Below are 21503 nucleotides of genomic sequence, written 5' to 3'. Positions count from 1 at the left end.
CTGAGCTTTAGTTTTTCTCATCTGTAAAGTGAGCAGAGTATTATCTATTTCCCTTCTATCCCAAAAAACTTAATATCTGAATAAGCAGCCTCCATATTACATTCTTTTTGCTATTCTCTTTCTAAATGCCAGCAAAAATTTTTATCAAGTTCCACTGTATGAACTCTTTCCAGAACAAAAATTCCAAATTTCTCCTAATATTTACTCAAAATTCAAAACTAAGGACAGGACTGTTCTCTGCCAATTAGTCCCCCTTTTTCTCCAACTGTTCTTTTTTTCTTTATATTTTATTTTATTTATTTTAATGAAGTATACTTGATTTTCAAAGTTGTGTTAGTTTCTGGTGTACAGCAAAGTGATTCAATTTTATATATATTCTTTTTCATATTCTTTTCCATTATGGTTTATTTCAGGATATTGAATATAGTTCCATGTGCTATACAGCAGGACCCTGTTGTTTATCTATTTTATATATAGTAGTTCATATCTGCTAATCCCAAATTCCTAATTTATCCCTCCCCCACCCTCTTTTTCCTTTGGTAAAAAAAACAAGTTTGTTTTCTATGTCTGTGAGTCTGTTTTGCTTTGTAAGTAAGTTCATTTGTATCATATTTTAGATTCCACATATAAGTGATATCATATGGTATTTGTCTTTCTCTTTCTGGCTTACTTCACTTGGTATGATAATCTCTAGGTCTATCCATGTTGCTGCAAAGGGCAATATTTCATTCTTTTTTATGGCTGAGTACTATTCCATTACACCACATCTTCTTTATGTATTCATTTGTCGATGGACATTTAGGTTGCTTCCAAGTCTTGGCTATTGTAAATAGTTCTGCTATGAACATTGGGGTGTATGTATCTTTTTGAATTAGAGTTTTCATCTTTCCCGGATATATGCCCAGGAGTGGGATTGCTGGATCATATGGCAACTTCTCTAACTATTTTTAATTCTTAAAACATTATTGGGTAGTACTATATGCTCCCAGCAAGAAAACTACTCACCTTACCATATTGTCTGTCAGGCTCCCAAGAAACTGATGCTTTACAATGAAGCTTTCTTTCTTTGGTCAACAGACTGTCCCCTAAAGTTATAGTCCTTGCAGGCTGTTGCAGCCTTATTATACTACAGGAGTCTGCATTTGAGCCCAAAGTAATATTTGAAATATGTGTGTGACTGGTATGTAACTACACATTTTAAAGGTATTAAGAGGTCATTTTCATCTGGGCATTCCAGCCACTGCCTATCTGGTCACTTAGATAAGGATGAGGACTACATCTACTGACCTTATAAGAGAAGACACTGAGGGCCTCCTCCACAAAGCAGTCTTCAAAAGGACACACGGTCAGCCTATACCACTGCTTATCTACTCACAACAGGCTGACAGAAGGGCTATCTCTCCTCTGACTGGACAAGAAAGGGCCCATTTTCCCCAAGAATCTTTCAACTGTTGGGAATTCCCTGGCAGTCTAGTGGTTAGGACTCCGCACTTTTACTGCTGAGGGAGTGCATTCAATCCCTGGTCAGAGAACTAAGATCTTGCAAGCCACGTGGAGCAGCCAAAACAATTAATTAATTAGTTAGTTAGTTAATTAATTAATAAAAAAAAAAGAATCTTTCAACTGTTGGAACAATTCTACCCACTCTCTTCCCCTCTGGTGGGCACAAAACCCTGTCTGGAGTGTGTAGAAACTATAACCCATTGAGCTTCTGTAGTTAGAGAACCTTCCTTTATCTTGGAAATATGGAGTTAGCAGTGATGCTTATACATACTCTGTGAGCCTGTGTCTCTTCATAAGTACCCACACATTTAAAAAGCCAAGACTCTGATGCTAGTTTCATATTAGAACAGAGCTTGTGTCAGACTAATACACATCCTTGACTCACAGTTTGCCTGCTTCTACTTCCATGGTTTAAATCTGCTGCTTCCTGAGCCTTCTCTGTCCTAGTTTTATGCAATAATCTCATCTCAGGCCTTCTAGAGAGACAGAAGGGTCTAAGGATTGCTATTTGTTTATGTATCCCCATTGTCCATTAGATAGAAGGTTTTTTTCCTAAGGACCTGGGACTTGGCTACTTCATAATTCCCCAAAGCATTGAGAACCATGTTCCAGCCCCAGTAGTTGTTCCATAAAGATTGGTGACTGACTGAGTTCTGTTTATTTTGCTCTGATTTTCTGTTAAAGAAATATGAAAGGAAGTGAAATACAGCAACACTGAACAATAGAATAAGAGAAGATATTTGGACAAAAGCTCTGGGGTACTGACATGAAATCTCAATCTCTACTATTACCTTATTTTGAATGTTTAACATCAGAGTCAGAATTCTATTTTTTCCTCATATTTGTTTAATTACATCAATGATGCAAGGAATGTCTCAGATAATTGTGGCTTTCATATTTTAAAAAGTTGGATGTATATATACTATGTATTCTACACTCTGTTTAACAAATAACAAACCCCAAATGAAATGATGAACAGGAGAATATACCACTCCCCTAATTATACTCCCTGCCAGCTCAATGAACATGCCTAAATATTAAGGGTCTAAAACAAAATATACCCAGGAATTTGACATGAACATCTCTCTAAGATTAATAGGAGTTAATTACTACCAGATATATCAGTGTTTAAGTAAAATACACATTTTTATTTCCCTTTCAAATCCCACAAATGCCTTTAGTTAATAGAATAGATAATAAAATGTAGAAATAATTCCTTAAATTCACAAAAGTCATAAACCAAGTCCTTACACGTTTCCTCATCTGCAAAATGAGAACAATGATAAACATCCAGAAATGTTTCTTGCAATGAAGAGCTAATTAAAATACTATAATTGTAAAGTACTTGTGAAACAAAATACAATAAAGTATTTTAACAATCATTATAACTATAACAATTATTATAATTCAGCAGTTGGGGAGTAGAAAAGTTTTCTTCTGGGACTCTTAATTAACTAACAGTATTACTGAATCATTCAGCCATGTGTTTACTGTTAACTGATCTGCAGACAGTATCAGGAGGTCTGGAAATACTGCCCAAGCTTGGTTGGTCATGATTTATCTCTGCCATTGATAGTCAAAGCAGCATGTGAATCTGGCTCAGGAAGAAAACCAGACGCCTCTACATTTGAGGCCCCATTTCAATATACAATATTGAATAAAAGAACTGGAAAATTATACTACTACTTTACTCAACAGCAATTAAATCCTTAGGAGAATGCATAAATCTAATCTGGATTATAAGGAAAACAGTCAGAACTCTTTATTCTTTTGTAAATTCCAAACCAAATTGAGACAATATAACATCACTGTGCAGGTATTTGAAGGAAATGAAGAACGATCCAGGTCCCAAATGAAGATGAACTTCATTAATTAAAAGTAAAATTAATTACTAACAGAAGTTTCAAATTATTTGGGGGAAATAAAGAAGATAAAAATTATGAATAAAAATTTAAATTTCCCAGGGAGTTTATAAAACTTCACTTATTGAGACATCTAAGAATAAGGCTCAGATAGATGGAAAGATATACCATGTTCTTGGATTGGAAGAATCAACATTGTGAAAATGGCTCTACTACCCAAAGCAATCTACAGATTCAATGCAATCCCTATCAACTACCACTGGCATTTTTCACAGAACTAGAAAAAAAATTTCACAATTTGTACGGAAACACAAAAGACCCCGAATAGCCAAAGCAATATTAACAAAGAAAAACAGAGGTGGAGGAATCAGGCTCCCTGATTTCAGACTATACTACAAAGCTACAGTAATCAAGACAGTATGGTACTGGCACAAAAACAGAAATATAGATCAATGGAACAGGATAGAAAGCCCAGAGATAAACCCACGCACATATGGTCACCTTATCTTTGATAAAGGAGGCTAGAATATACAGTGAAGAAAAGACAGCCTCTTCAACAAGTGGTGCTGGGAAAACTGGACAGATACATGTAAAAGAATGAAATTAGAATACTCTCTAACACCATACACAAAAATAAACTCAAAATGAATTAAAGACCTAAATGTAAGGCCAGACACTATCAAACTCTTAGAGAAAAACATAGGCAGAACACTCTATGACATAAACCACAGCAAGATCCTTTTTGACCCACCTCCTAGAGGAATGGAAATAAAAACAAAAATAAACAAATGGGACCTAATGAAACTTCAAAGCTTTTGCACAGCAAAGGAAACCATGAACAAGATGAAAAGACAACCCTCAGAATGGGAGAAAATATTTGCAAATGAAGCAACTGACAAAGGATTAATCTCCAAAATTTACAAGCAGCTCATGCAGCTCAATATCAAAAAAAAACACAACCAAATCTAAAAATGGGCAGAAGACCTAAATAGACATTTCTCCAAAGAAGATATACAGATGGCCAGCAGACACATGAAAGAATGCTCAACATCATTAATCATTAGAGAAATGCAAATCAAAACTACAATGAGATATCATCTCACACGGGTCAGAATGGCCATCATCAAAAAATCTACAAACAATAAATGCTGGAGAGGGTGTGGAGAAAAGGGAACCCTCTTGCACTGCTGGTGGGCATGTAAATTGATACAGCCACTATGGAGAGCAGTATGGAGGTTCCTTAAAAAACTAAAAATAGAACTACCATATGACCCAGCAATCCCACTACTGGGCATATACCCTGAGAAAACCATAATTCAAAAAGAGTCATGTGCCAAAATGTTCATTGCAGCTCTATTTACAATAGCCAGGACATGGAAGCAACCTAAGTGTCCATCAACAGATGAATGAATAAAGAAGATGTGCCACATATATACAATGGAATATTACTCAGCCATAAAAAGAAATGAAACTGAGTTATTTGTAGTGAGGTGGATGGACCTAGAGACTGTCATACAGAATGAAGTAAGTCAGAAAGAGAAAAACAAATACCGTATGCTAACACATATATAAGGAATCTAAAAAAAAAAGAAAGAAAGAAAATGGTCAGAAGAACCTAGGGGCAAGACAGGAATAAAGATGCAGACCTGGGCTTCCCTGGTGGCGCAGTGGTTGAGAATCTGCCTGCCAATGCAGGGGACACAGGTTCGAGCCCTGGTCTGGGAAGATCCCACATGCCGCGGAGCAACTAAGCCCGTGAGCCACAACTACTGAGCCTGCGCGTCTGGAGCCTGTGCTCCGCAACAAGAGAGGCCGCGACAGTGAGAGGCCGCGCACTGCGATGAAGAGTGGCCCCCACTCGCCGCTACTGGAGAAAGCCCTCGCACAGAAACGAAGACCCAACACAGCCATAAATTAATTAATTAATTAATTTAAAAAAAAAGATTAAAAAAAAAATTCTGAACTTTGAGCCTGATCAACTAGATTTAATCTAGAAGCCACTGCCTTCACTTTCTTTCATATTCTTTTAAGATAATGATTACATCATTTTGCTTGAGAAAATCCATCCTCCAACCCAAACCTACTATTTATTTATTTATTTTTGTTTGTTTGTTTGTTTTTTGCCTACTATTTATTTTTAACACCCAGTAAAAACATAAGCCACAGAATACCAATTGCTAAGAAGACAAAGCTGAATGAGAAATTAAGATGTATGTTTCCTGCCATTCAGAAGTCCATTGTCCAGACAAGTAAATAGATACAATCAGTTCATTAGATGAGTTGGGTTCCTAAGGGTGAGAGACAATACCAACTTTGTTGTCCTCCCTGCATGGCATTTCATGGCTGCTTTGTCAAATCTCCCCTCTCCATTGTAAATACTTCAGGTAGCAGCCATAACTTTTCCAGTCCTCTTTAGGAATTAACAAATAGTCTTGGCTATGGGAAAGTCCAGTTCAATCTTATAGCATATCTTCAGTACCTTTTACTATTTCTTAACCTTACACTTCCTTCCCTAAAAGAGCTTAAAGAACTCACAGGAGGTCAAGGGGAAGAATTATTTGTCTTGGGCCTTAATCCTGCTGCTGCACACTTTGGTCTAATCTAAGTATTTTAGATTTTTCCCAAATGGTCATCTACTACCCTGGTAGTGAGGCAATTTTGGTTTTCATATCATCACACCCTTTCCACTGCACCAAAAGGAAAGTGATCTCAAAAATGAAAAGAATGCTGTGTATGTAAATATCAAGAATGTTAATAAAGAATTATGAGGAATAAATAAGAATTTCACAAGAGATTTTCTTTTTAACCAGTACATGCAAGATAAAGGTTAGAAGGACTTTGAGCAAGTCACACAGTGGGGACTGAGAGGAACACAGGAAAAAATTGCAAAATATCACATTTTTGAAGAAGTGTTTCTTCCCTTTGGTACTACCTCTTTCCAAAGAATCAAAAACCTTCATGATAAAATTCAAAACTGCATTCCAGAAATAGCATCCCCATTTTACAGATGAAGAAGTCGAGACACAGAGGAGTTAGGTAACTTACTAAAGATCACAGAGCCAGTAAATGGCAAAGCAGGGACACAAATCTGGGAAGTTTGCTGTTAGAACCTGTGTTATTAACTTATGTGCAGTACTATCTCTTCTGACTATTAAACAAGCTAGTAAAATGATAGAATATTTGAGTGGCATATTACTTAGTGCTTTTGTATTGGTAATTATAATGGTACAATAACCCAGAGAATGCGTATAATGGTGGAAGAGTAAGATGTGCTGAAGCCATTTGGAATTAGAAAAGGGATTGTGGTCCCTCCTCCACCCCCCACCCCCATATCACTACAACATCCATATCATCAGTATCATGGGCAGATTTACATTTCCTAAAGGATATTTTCAACAATTGAAGTTATCCAGTTACTTGGGTAACTTCCCTCTCAACTTCCAATTGGTCAGACATTACACATGCAATTCAGCATGAGCACATTTTGCTTAAGACATTCAATATCCAAAATATTTTTAGATTATCAATGATTCAAGATCTTCAGTGATAACTCTATATTTGAATAGAGTGCTTCCCAAAGTGTGTATCATGGAAAATTGGCCCCTTAGCTTACTCCATGAAAAGAAGATTCCTTAATCAAATAAATCTGAGAAACTGTACATATTGTTTCTCCTTGTTAAAGGTTTGATGTTCACATTAGTATATTTTATTATTGTGGGGAGAACTAAACTAGATAAAACTGTAGAACTTTGGTTAGAATTTCCCAAGTTTGTTTAACATTAGTACATTTTTCTCTTCATAAATCTCTAATAAACTTGCATGGAACTAGTGTATCTCTAATGCACTTTAAGACCAGATCACTCAGGCCATTGGTTATCTCTGGAACCACACTGAGAATTTAGGAGACAACTAGGAAGGAACCAGACTGGAGTAAGGAGGGTAAAATTCTGCCATGATTCAATGCCTATGGGCTCTTCAGCAGGTCAACTTACTGCTCTGAGGACCAGGTTCTATATCTACAAATAAGAAAATAAAGTATACTAATGGTTTTTAAACTTTTTTTTTTTTTTTTTTTTTTTTTTTTTTACCAAGAAATGCACTGTACAACGGAATCTTACCTGAGAGTTCAGATGAAAGTGAAGCTACTACGTATAGGTGATGAGGACGAGAATAAGGGCCTACAGCTCTCCCTGCTCAGACCTTCATTTCCATCCCCCAGAACAGTATGAAACTAATAAACTATAATTTCCATCATCCTTATAATCCTAATTAATTCTATGCTTTAAACATGGCTCCCTGCCTATGTAACAAAAAACGTCTGAGGATATTTAAAAGCTGTTAGACACTGAAATGGATGAATAATGGTTAGATGGGGTTTTATCCCTTTGGAACTTTCTCAGAATAAGTATATCAGCCTTGCATGTGAGGGTTTTTAAAAAATATAAGCCAAAAATCTATTTGGCCTGTTAAGTGTGCATTGACACCATCCAAACATATCTAGGCCATCCCTGCCACCATGAATCACCCCCACCTTCTGTCAAAGCTCCTAAATCACTAGGACAAGAGACCACAATCATACGATAACAGCAAATTCAGAATTGCCTCTGAAGTAGATTCCCACAAGAGCCAAACCAATAGGTTCCTAGACATGAAAGAAAGCTCATTAAATGTCTTTTAGGATTTCTGCCTAAATGTGATCAAGACCATCTTGTGCAGAATGAGTGTGCCTTGGGACCCTTTACAGGGAATGCCCCAAGCCAGGATGCTGAGGTGACCAGGTGGCTGGGAACTGGTTCAGGGAAACAACCCTCAGAGGAAAAGGAATGGCTTATACCAACTAAGGTCAGCTCCATGGGGGTTGAATTCATGCTCACAAATGTTCTTAGTCAGAGCTCTGTGTGTGTCACCCACAGTCATTCCTCCTGAGTTTTTGGAGGGGATTCTACCAGTGTATGCTGCTTCTTGATGCAGGTGCTGCTTTTTAGAGAAATGTAGAACTAATAGTCCTCTGGAAATTCAAGTAAGAGCCATTCCTTATTTCATGTTTATCTAGAAATGGTCAATAGTAGAATGTATGAATCCTCTGTCCCCCGCACAGGAAATCCCCTGGTTTTCTTACTGCCCTGTGATAGATGTTTGACAGGCAAAAATCCCAAAATGTATACAATACCATGATTTAAAGACTTTACTAAGGACAGTACATCATTAGGGCTCAATTCCAACAAAGGAGACTCTGCACGATGACTTACCAGAATGACAAGCCCCTCTGACCTCTCTGAATGCAACAACCTGTGTGTAACACTAGGAGCATACTGGGGCCATCCCCACACCTCTTCTCAACTATGAGTACCCTGGGCTGGGATAGAAAGGAGAAACAAGAGTTCATGTGGATGCTCATCCAAACCTGCCCTTCTCTGTTGTCTACACAACTGATGTGTGGACAGAAAGCCAGATTTGCTTGTTCTCTAATGGTCTGACCACTCATCATGGTCCCAGTTCACAAAGTTCCACACTCAGCACCATTGGGACTTGCCTTTTGTCTCCATGGCAATGTAGCCCTCTGACATCAGCAGAGGCACCCTGTGTCCTTTTGCTGGTACCAGGTACCTGCCTCCATGTCCAAGTCGGAACATAATGAGAGGCAAATGTGAGCTTTTCATTTCAAGCCTGTGTTAGTCTGGGTTTTCCAGAGAAACTGAAGCAATAGGATGTGTGTGTGCATGTGTGTGTATATAATTTATTATAAGGAATTGGCTTGAGTGATTATGGAGGCTGAGAGGTTCCATGATCTGCAGTTTGAAAGCTGAAGACCCAAGAAATCCAGTGGTGTAGTTCTGAGAACCAGAGGTGGATCATGTAAGTCCCGGTCAAGGGCAGGGAAGACCAATGTTCAAGCTCAACCAGTCAGGCAGAGAAAGTTCCCCCTTTTCCACCTTTTAATTTTTTTCAGGCCCTCAACAGATTGATGCCCACTCACACTGGTAAGGTAATCTGTTTTACCCAACCCACTGATTCAAATGCCAATCTCGCCTAGAAACATTCTCACAGACACACCCAGAAATAATGTTTAATCTGAGCACCCTGTGTCCCAGTCAAGATGACACATAAGATCAATCATCACAAAGCCCCACCCCAGAAGCTTAGTTTCCTACCTAATCAACCTCCATACAAGGAAAATGCTAATAAGGTCTTCTGATTGGGCCAGTGACCTAAGAGACCGGCTCCTTGGAACTGCACATGGAGCCACACAAAGAAGCTGCTGTTAACTATCACCTTCTGTCCAGATCAACTCCTTACTCTCAACCACTCCTTAAAGGATTCCCACAACCCTGAAACTTTTTAGAACACCCACACTACACTCCTCCTCAGTTTGGCCACCAGCTTTGCCTACATATCCCATAGGTCCCGCACTCCACCCATCCTTCCCTATCTCAAAATCCCAAGCAAGTAATTCTCCCACAGGAGCAGCATTCAGACCTAAAGTTCTAACACTGAAACTGCCCCCAAAATTGAAGAGGTTCCAGGCCTACAAGAAAAGGGAACCCAAGTATGGCAACATGGGTAACTGCCTTATTGCTGACCTCGTGAATACAGCCAGCACCATGACCCAGAGAATATCGAAAAGGCAGCCTCCAGCATCAGCCTCAGCCTCTGGCACAGTCCCACAGCAGCTCATTTGCTTACAAACCCAACCTATTACTCTGTGTTAGGCCTCTGAATCTCCATGTGTCTTGCTTGGTAATCCAGCTCATATTTATACACCTTTCATTTTACAACACATCATACTCTCCTCTCTTGATTGTCTTTCTCCCCACCCCCACAATACACCCCAACTTCAATTTTTACCTTGACTACATTGTCTCTTTGGTTTCTACCTTGATTACATTTCTGATTATTGCTCCACGATTAGACATTCCCTTAGCCTGCCTGGACTCTGCAGCATGCAACCTGCCTGTTCCTTCAAGATGGATCAAATGGTCCATTGGCAATTCATGGAAGTGAAACTCCATTGTCCACGAAGCCTGTTCACCCGTGCACCCCCTCATTTCCAATCTTGCGAGAAGAGATAAGAACAAGTCCCTGCCCTAGTTTCAACTCTATTTTTGTGAGTAATTGGCTTTTCTTTGGGAAGTAGTTCTAAAATATAAAATTAATGCTGAGAAAACTTCTCAGTACTATTTCTATAATTGGCTCATGAAAAACTTCCTCTAACAACCCCCAAAACGAGAGTGGGATTGCCCCATCCTCTCTTACATACTCATTCAAAGTCAGCATATCCAAAATTGAACTCAACTCTCTACCTCCAAACACACCACTCCTTTCCTGTTCTCTCTCATTAAACAGCAGATGTTTTTTCAAATTGCCTAGAACAGACTCGAGTCCTTTCAACTCTCTTCCTTCTCTCTCATTCCCAATATCCAATCACCATATTCTATCAATTCTATCTCCTACATCTCCCTCAAATCTATCCACTTCCTCATTTCAGGCACCATAAGCTCTTCCTAAATGACTGTAAAGCCTCCCGACCAGATCCTGCTTTCCATTTCTATCCCTGCTCCCACTTCACCTGCCTATCATGATGTAACTAAAGTAATCTTCTAAAACACAAATATGTCTATGCCACTCTTCTGTTCAAAATACTTCCATACCTCCCTATTATGCTTAGAATAAATGCCATACTCCTTAGCAAGACATACAAGCTGGTCATGATTCGAGCTTTACTTTTCTCTCCATCTTTATTTCTCCCCACTCCTCTCCTCTCACTGTATAACACTCCCTGAGTGAGTCACACTTTTTCACCTTTGGGACTTTGCACATGCTGTTTCTGCTTCCTGAAATAGTCTCCCTACCCTGCCAAATCTTCACCTGTCCAACACTGTTCATTATTCAAATATCAGCTTGACCCCTACTTCTTCCAGGACATCTCCCCTAAACCATCCCAATGCACCTCCAGACCTGGCTGAATGACCTTCCCGTGTATTCCTCTTACAGCACTGGATTAAAACTATTGTAGTACTTATCCTACTATATTATAATTATCCAAAAAACCAGGAATTACTTGTAATTTTAATCACCTCTCTCCCCTAATGAGTTAAGAACAATTTCTTACTCCCTGCTTAATCCCCAGCACCTAAAAGAGTATCTGCATTAAATAAGCACTCAATTAAAAACAAGTTGATGAATAAATGGATGTTGACATTACCTCCTAGAGAGGTAATAATGATCATTGAATGCCCATAATGATCATTGAAACCTGACTTCACCACTGTAAGAGAAGTTGGACAGGGTCACATTGGGTGGTTTGCTCTAAGCACAGGATTTCACTGTAGGCATACTAACTAGCATGTTTACTTCCAAGGAAGTATCATTAGTATTTCCTCTTCAGGTCCATGGAAGACACACTTCTTTGGGATGAGTCTAAGTTCAAGGCAGAGACAGTGCCTAGCCTTGATGTTATCAGTTGCATAATCCTGGTGGAATGTTGAATAGATCACAATTCTGAATTTTTCCGTTATTCGTAAATCAGAAAAAAAAGATTGTACATTATTCTTTTCCCTACTTTAAAATCTATCCAGCCTGGAGAAATTAAGGAGAGCACCAATTCAGAAAACAATCTGGTTCTGCTATGAAATACTTTCTCTAAACTGACCTATTTTATATGATGAGCTACTTAATGAATACAACTCAGGAATATGCCTCCTAAAATACCACAGAATACAGCATTGCTCTGATTTTTTGACAGTACCTGGGTGTGGTACATCAGCAATTCATTCCCTAGCACTGAAAGACTGAAGATCAGTAACTAAATCATATAAGTGCTTATCAAGTAATTAAGTTATTAAAATGACATAAATCAGTCAGTGCATATCTTGCTTTTGTCTTTGGTTCTTTGTCTTCTCCATTTTACTAGTCAAAACACTATTTTCAGCACCATTCTCAGGAACTAAGAAAGCTATATTTAAACAATGTTAATAGGAGTGACATAAACCTGCCCAAAGGAATCACAGACGTCTAAGGCTACACCCCCTTGCGCTTAGCAAGGAAAAATAGACAGTAGCAGCCTGAACTTGGAATTCTAAAGCTTTTGTTACAGAGCAGCAATCTATATACTTTCTAAATCATTTTTTCCCTTATCACTGGAGCTTTTTACTCTTGTTGTTCATATGAAGGTTAAAATTTATCAAGCACAAAAATAGTCACCACAGTAAAAAAATACATTTATGGAGCCAAATAAAGGCTAATGTATTTTTCATCATTAATTAGAATTGTGGAAGGGTGTTTTTTATTCTTTTAAGTTTAATTCAGAAATATTTAAAGTTCTTATTTTCAACTGAATTTGAGTCTGGGGAGGTTTGAAGGGAATGACCTTCAAAATGAGCAAAGTAATTATTTCCCAAAAGTCATTTATTTAGATTTCCTGACTGTGGTGATAACCTGCAAATTAGATTTGGGGAAATTCAGTGTGTTTGTTGTGGTGCGGGGGGTGGGGGGAATAACACTGATTTAGAAGTCTGTCCTTCAGGGAAGAGAACCCTACCCAAATTCAGAAAACCATTCACTGACCATTTAAAACCAATTGAAAAATGTCAAGACTCTTTTAAAGACGGCTATTAGAAATGCAAACAGAAAGTTATCTCTGACTCTCATAAGCAAAATAAACAAAATGATGCACACTCTGGAAGATATTTTGTTAGTTCCAAAAAAAAAAAAAAAGAAGCCCAACTTTCTTCAAAAGTAAAGATGATCTACTAGCCTATGGATAGAGTCATTGCCAGGAAAGATGAGGATCACAGATGAAAGAACATTCAATTTGTCCAGGAGGAAGTCATTAGAACTTCTTTGGTAAGTACAATTTCAGTGCAGAGGATAGTGATAAAGTAGCTGAGAGAAGGTCAAGAAGAAAGTCAGAGGTGAGAAAGTGATTCAAACATCTGATGGGTCTGGAATAGATTGAAGGAAAGGTTTTTAGTTGAAGAATGAAGAAAAGTTAATGGATTTTGGGGGGCTGGGTTTAATAAGAGTAAAAGGGAATTAAAGTTAAAAGATAAAGGAGAGTTTCAGAGAAAAGTTATGGGAAAAGAATACCACAGGGAGAAGTTTATTCAGCCCAAAGTTCTAGAAAAGAGAAAAGCAGGAATATGAAGGTGCAAACAAGAGGAAATATATAAAGAAGTAAGACAGAAAATGAAGGCAGCATAAAGGAATAAAGAAAAACAGAGAAGGGTAGGATGAAGAGAGACTGTTCTGGAGAAGTTAGATGATAATGTCTTAAATGAGCACCTCAAAAAAAAGTAAGAATAAAAACTATAAAATTTTGAGAGACAGTTTGAGGAAACTGTAAAAGGTCTTGGGCTAAAGTTAAAGGAAACAAACGGAATAGGGATGTGCTGTTGTACAAGATTACAACAAAAGTTGCAAGAGCAAAGAACAAACTTTTACTGAAGGTTTTTGTCCAGAAAATATACCACCATCACCACCCCTGTCCCAAAGGGCAAAACAAAATAAAAACAGGAGGATGAAATGATGAGAATCCAAAGCCAGGAGTGGGTAAAGCAAACATAAAGACAAAAAAACAAGAAAGTTCGGGTAAGAAAAGTAGAACTCTTTATGTGGTGAGCAGAGACGTAAGGGATCAAGGGAACGGGAGAGCACATTCTGGGCAGACAGAAACAAGTATTAAATTTCCCTGAAACATACAGTTATTGAGTTCAACTTACCTTGGGTAAAATCATTCCCAAACAAGAGGGAATTTAGCCATGACCTGTAAGACTCTTCTTTCCTGTAAGTTAAAATAGCTTGAAACATAGAGCACAATATTCATGTACACTACTTCCCATGATGGTGTGTAATTTCATCTGGTGTTTATAACAAATTCACCATATATCTCCAGGATGAACAAAGTTGACAGGCAATTTCCTTTCCACTGCCATTAGCATCTACTCACCTTTCTGGTTTATACCTGTTAAATTTTAATACTACCTCCAAGGATTTTCAAAATGTTCCATAATTCAAGACCTGAGAGTTAAGTGATGAAGGAATGTCTTGGAGCACTTCCCTAATACCTAGACAGCCCAATCTACTTTTATCATAAGCTTCTGACAGTCTACCACTTCCTTTTGTCATTTTGTGAAGAGGCTGACAACAACTTAAAAGACATTTCATCACAGTACTAGGACTTCACAGGTGGAGAGGTGGAAAGAATACGGGTTTTGCATAGACGGAATTCAAATCCCAGCTTTATGATGCTGGGCAAGTTTCCTGTCCTCTCTGAGCCTCAGTTTCATCATCTATAAATTTGGGATAATAATATTTACCTCCTTGGTTGCTGTAATATTTACCTCCCAGTTGTTGTAAATGAGACAGTGTACAAAGGATAATTTACAAATTGCTTGGCACAGAGTAGGTACTCCTAAATTACAATTATTACTGTTATTTACATGTCTGAGGCATGAGAACCTCACCTAGCTGTAAGTTGTCTTGCTCTGGGTCACGCCACGAAATTGTTAACCTTTCCTGAAGCCAACATAATATTAGTCACTTTGTAGAAACAGATATGGCTTATTTTTTGGAACTCTCTTCTTTCTGAAGTTTAATATTAATGTTATTGATAGCATAAAATCAGGTCTCCTTTATATTAAAGTTAGGCTATTCATTTCACTTCTTTCTTTGTTCTCACCACAGTTTTCTAATAAACTATAAAAATGTTATTAATTATTTTATTTTCATATATTATGCCTTGAAAGTATTAAAACTGATTAAATATTGAACATATTGCACCACCTATTTTGATGACAGGCTTCTAACGTCTGGTGAGTATAAGTCAAAGCTTGTTTGCAAAAACATTAAATATATAAATATACATTTAATATATATATTAGCATACATATATGATATGTGCTATATACACTATGTATATGTTTATTATTATTATATATAAAATATATAATATTTTAACCACTTTCTTTCTTTCTTAATATTTAACCACTTTAACCACTTTAGCTATCAGTATGCTAAAATGTCATTTAAACATTTGTGTTTAGGGAAAAAAAGCACCTTTTCAGAAGTTCAGACATTCTTTTTCTGGCTTTGTTCATTTTTTATAATGTAATAGCACCTAAAGAGAGGCACATCAAACTTCCCATCACTGATGGCTTCAAGGGTTTAGATTCTTGCCTAAGAGCAAGAGGACCCTGGGGAAGCTCAAGCAAGTGGAGAAGAGGCACCAACAAAGAGGTCAGAGACTTTGGACTCAGGAACCAACACAGACACACACGTCCCCAACTTCACAATGTCACCAAGAACCACCTCTGTTAACAAGGTATTTAAAGCTTTTGACAGCAGGTATAGTCTTTCCCTCCCCCATGCCTCAGTAACAGTTGACGTCTCTGTTGTTAGCACATTTGTCACTTATATGTGACAAATGTCTCCTCAGGAGACCGAATTGAGCTGCTGAACAGCAGGAGTCACATTGTGGGTTCTTTTTTTTTTTTTTTTTTTTTGAGAAGATGTTCAATACCCTTTTGTGGAATGAATGAATGAATGCTTAGCACCAACATGAGCTGACTGCTGGGTAACCAGTAACCTCCTTCTTGCCAAACACAGCGGCTTTGCCTCACACTCTACAGTATCTGACACACAGACCCCTTCTGAAATCATTTCTTCCCTTACTTTTTGTGGCACTACCCTATCCTTCATACTTGTCTGTCCATTGGTCCCTTGTGTCCTTTAGCTGCCTCATCTGCCATTTCCCATTCCCTAACTTAGAGAACTGACAAGCATTTACCCCTCTGCCCCAGCAAACAGCTTCTGTTAGACACTCTTAACTTCAACAATCCCCTCGATGCTTATTACTCTGCAATCTACACCTTTAGCCCTAATCTCCTCACCAAACTCCAGAATGTCTCTCCTCCAAGAGACCTGCTTTCAAATTCAATATAGCCCCAAACAAAATTCATTCTGTTCACTTCAAAAGAGCTTCCTTATTTTTTGATCATGGCATCACAATTTTTTCCAGCATTTTCCAGAGTGTGTGTTGTATAGCCACACTTTCATGTAAGAAAGAGATATTTTGTTCAGTTAATTTGGAAGAAAGATGAGTTAAATACAGTTTAAAAGGTTTCTTTTCGGCAGGACTTCTCAGAGCCTTATATATGCTAATGTGTTTTGTGAGTCTCGAAAATGAGTATTGAGCAAATACTGTTTGCAAATATATTTGATTATGGGACTCTTTCTAGAAGGTTCTCTCAGAATGGACCAGCTTCACTGAAATACACATAACAAAATCTTACCTTAGTCATCCTTGACTCTACCTTCTTTTATGTTATTTCCTATGTCTAAGTAGTTATCAAATACTAATAATTCTTTTGAAATATCTCTTTGCTTTCCATTCCTGCTATTCATACACTAGTAACTCCCCTGATCTAACCTTCTAACATTTCACACCTTGATAATAGCCTTTCTGTTGAATCCCTTTCTCAACCACCAGACTAAACTTCCTACACCATCATTTTTATGTCGTTTTCCTGCTTAAAACAAACAAACAAGACCCTTCTGTTGTTCCCAGGATCAAGCCAAACTCAAAACCTGGAACTTGTCATCCTATTCACAGGCTTAGTCCCTCCGTGCCTCTATCTGAGTCCTCCAACCAACCAAGTTGGTCCTGCCATAGTCTATTAAAGATAGTACGCTCCTTCTCAGCTCTTATTCTTTGCTCACTAAACCTCAGCCCACCTAAATTGGAATATCTTTCCCCTTGGTTAGGCAGTTTACATGCATAGGGAATGGCAAATACGAGGAATGGAAGCTACAGCTCTCCCCTCCTTTGCCCATGGAAAATTTACTCATTAATCACAACTCTTTCTGACCTTAGTTTCTACCTCAGAATCCTTCTGAACACAGTGCTTTAGGAAGATACTACCGACAAACCTATTGAAGTTGATACACAAAATAAAACAGAAAAAGAAAAAGATAATGGGCTTCCCAGCCATAAAGACCAATTTCTCATTTTATTCTCTGTGTGACTTTGGACTTTTTTTTTTTTTCTAATTTTTTTTTTTCTAGTTTTCTCTCTTTTTTTTTTTTTTGGCTACACCGCACCACATGCAGGATCCCAGTTCCCCAACGAGGGATCGAACCTGCGCCCCCTGCAGTGGAAGCATGGAGTCCCAACCACTGGACCGCCAGGGAAGTCCCAACTTTGGACTCTGACCTCTATGAACTTTAGATTCTTCACCTCTGAAATGGGAATAATGCTCCCTTCAGCAGTTTGTTGCAAAGGTCAAATGAGTTGATATACGTAAGGGCCCAGTAAAGAGGCACAGAGTAGATGATCAGTGAACGTCTCTTCTCTCCTCCTCCCCTTGCTCTCTACCTGTCTAAATATTATACACCCTTCGCCAGGCCTCCTTGGCCAGGCTAGCCCATGCTGACAAGGCTCTTCTCTCACTCCTTTGGCCATCTGCATTTTCATCCTGGACATTCAATCTAGTTGTGTTGTCCAACTGTGTTGAATTAACTTTCCTTAGGCCCCTGACCTCACAAGTCCTTGACCTCTCACCTCCAGTGACACCCATCTCTACAACACTGGTCAGTTCCTGATGCGGCCCTACCTCATACTTCAACATGGTTCACAGCTCTTCTGAAAGTCCTCTCTAACCACAGACATCTGTTCATCCCCCTTTAACCCTTGACTTCCAAGTCTGTGTCCTACTCTCATGAGCCTAATCCCTCCAATCCTCCTGATTTTTTGAGTTCATCAGCTTCCTTCTGTCTTTCTTTGCCTTCCTGCCAAGTCTGGGTCCCCTGGATGGTCATTCAGTGAAGCACTAATCACAAGCCTAGAATTCCCTGCCCCTGTATTTTCCACCATTGCTTCCATGCCAAGCACCAAACCACTATGGACCCTCCTTGGCTCCCAGTCCTGTGCTGCTGAGCGTTGCTTTGTGATTTGAGACCTGAAGACTGTATTTTTCAGGGAACCATGCCCAGCCATTCTCTATTTACTAGTTCTGTCCTTAAGCAGTAGTCTCAGAATGGTATATTCACACACACACACACACACACACACACACACACACACAGACACACTCTTAAAATGCAGATTCCTGGACCCCACCCCCCAATTATTCTGATTGAGTTGGTCTAGTGTAAAACCCAGGAATCTATATTCTAAGAAGTACCCAAAAGAGGAGTGGGCAAACTACTGCCTATAGGCCAAATGTGGTCCACTGCTTATTTTTGTACTACCCTCAAGCTAAGAATGGTTTTACATTTTTAAGTGATTAAAAAAAAATCAAAAGAAGAATATTTCATGACATGTAAATATTAACATTTCAGTGTCCATTATTTTTTCTTTTTTTAAGAACTTTATTCTCCTAGTACAATTTTAGGTTCATAACAAAATTGAGAGGGAGATGCAGAGATTTCCCATATAGCCCCTGACCCTACGCATGCAGAGCCTCCCCATTATCAACATCCCTCATCAGAGTGGGACATTTGTTACAGTTGATAAACTTACACTGACACATCATTATCACCCAAAGTCCACAGTTTACATTAGGGTTCATTCTTGGTGTTGTTCATTCTATGTGTTTGGACAAATGTATAATATACAATGACATTATCCACTATGATATCATATGAAATATTTTCACTGCCCAACATTAATAAAGTTCTATTAAAACACAGCTACACTCATTTGTTTATGCATTACCTATGGCCTCTTTCATGATACAACAACTAAGTTGAGTAGCTACAACAGAGACCACATGACCCACAAAGTCTAAAATATTTACAATCTGTCACTTTACAGAAAAAATTTGCTTATCCCTGACTTAGAAGATACTGCTGCAGTATCAGAGACCTCACCTTAAGATATCCTTATGTAACAAGGTTACATGCTACCTAAACTTCACCTCTTTTCTTCATCTCTTAATGATGCACTAACACCCTGGAGTTGCTGTTTCAAGTCTTTCACTTATCTCATTCCCTTCTCTCTATACGGACCTCCTCATTCTCAGCAGATGCCTAACCTCTCATTTTACAGAGAACATCAATAAGGATTCCTTCAAGTTACTTCTCTTACTTCCTTTACCCCATGTGAGACCGAAACTATTCAAAAAAATCACAAGGCCTAATGGTATCTTTAGTATGTGTGTCAAATCCCAGCTCTGTATTTACTTTGTTGTGACTCTAGGCAAGGCCTCAACCTCTAGGTTTTATTGTGTATAAAACTGACTGACAATGCCTAGCTCAGAGGGCTGTCGTGTGAAAGTGAGGTAAAACAACACGGGTTTGGCGTAGAGCAGGTGATCAATAATGCTTTCTTTATTCCACCTGACTCCGAATTACAAATAGGTCACATTTATTAAAAACCAACTAATGTGTCAGATACTTCATACTCATTATCTCATTGAGTTCTGACAGAAACACCAAGATAGAAGCTAAATCATACTGTTTACCCAAATTTTCTTCATCAATTATCCACTTTTTCTTTCAGTTCTCACCCCTGATGACACTGTTTCTCATATAGTTATACATATAAACATGCTCAGCCTTCCTCTCAGCCTTGCCACAATCTCAGGTTAAGGTCTTCTCTCATCTTCCCTGCAACAATAAAAAAGAAATCCTACTCACACCTTAACCCCTTGCAACTTGGTTTCTATTTTTTTGATCAATCCACTAAAATGGCTGTTCCCAATTGAGAACAAATGGTTCCCAAGAACACCAAAAATTCTTAGCTCTCAAAAATCAGTGGCATTTTTTGGTACTTATTCTGCTTCAAAGTAAATAACATTCTAACCACCAAAGAGTAAACAACCATGAAAACAAAATTCTCCTTGGCTGCCATAACTCACCCTGGTGGTTTCTGTTGCTTTTCTGACCACTTCTTTTTAGTCAGCTTCACTGGCTTCTAAACTGCTTTCTCATTCCTTTCTCCTGTCCTCTGTACTCTTCTCCTCCCTCTACAGTTTTACAGTTTACCCTTGAACAATTGGTGGTGGTGGGGTGGTTAATTCATGTATAATTTATAGTTGGCCCTCCATATCCATGGTTCTCCACATCTGCAGATTCAACAAATGACCATGTAGTCTGTAATATTTACTACTGAAAAATAACTGCATGTAAGTGGACTTGTGTAGTTCAAATCCACAGTGTTCAAGGGTCAACTGTACTTTCTATGACTTTGGCTTCAACTACCTTATTTTTTTTTTTTTTTTTTAAATTTTTATTAATTGAGTGATTTTTGGGTGTGTTGGGTCTTCGTTTCTGTGCGAGGGCTTTCTCTAGTTGCGGCAAGTGGGGGCCACTCTTCATCGCGGTGCGCGGGCCTTTCACTATCGCAGCCTCTCTTCTTGGGGAGCACGGGCTCCAGACGCACAGGCTCAGTAGTTGTGGCTCACGGGCCTAGTTGCTCCGTGGCATGTGGGATCCTCCCAGACCAGGGCTCGAACCCGTGTCCCCTGCATCGGCAGGCGGACTCTCAACCACTGCGCCACCAGGGAAGCCCCTACCTTATTATACAAATCAAAACTAGCTGTGTGTAGCCCTAACAGTACTTTAAATTTTTTTTATCCTTTTTTCAAACCATGGACTAAATGTCTATTCATATTTCAAACTCAATCAAGGGCAAAACCAAAGCTCCCTTAAAATTAAGTCTTTCTCCTGACTTCTCTATTTTGCCAAGTGATGCCATCATTCCCTGAGACTTAAAATCATAGAATCATCTTTTATCTCTTACTCTCCACTACCTTGTCCTCAGCAGCTACCATATGTTTATCTCTAAAATATTTCTCCTGTCTCCCTGTCCTCAATTCCTTACCTCCCAATCAATCTTCAATCCATAACAGTTCTGCTTCAGTGAAATTGCTGCTGTTAACATCATTAACATCCTCCATGTTGAAAAACCCAACAGAATCATTTCAGGACTCCTTTTACTCTATCCCTTTGGTAATAGCACTCTCTCTTTCCTTCTTGAAAGTCTACTCCCTTGGTTTCTGGTTTCTTCCACACACATACCCCTCCCTCCTGTGTGATCTCTTTCCATTGAGTTCATCCCTCTATTATGGAACTTATTCACATCAGACATTTGGCTGGGAGCTCCTTGAGATTAGAGACGCTACGTCAGCCTAACACATA

Source organism: Balaenoptera ricei, chromosome 4, assembly GCF_028023285.1.
Source record: "Balaenoptera ricei isolate mBalRic1 chromosome 4, mBalRic1.hap2, whole genome shotgun sequence".
Taxonomy (NCBI): Eukaryota; Metazoa; Chordata; class Mammalia; order Artiodactyla; family Balaenopteridae; genus Balaenoptera; species Balaenoptera ricei.
This window is presented reverse-complemented; position numbering follows the sequence as displayed.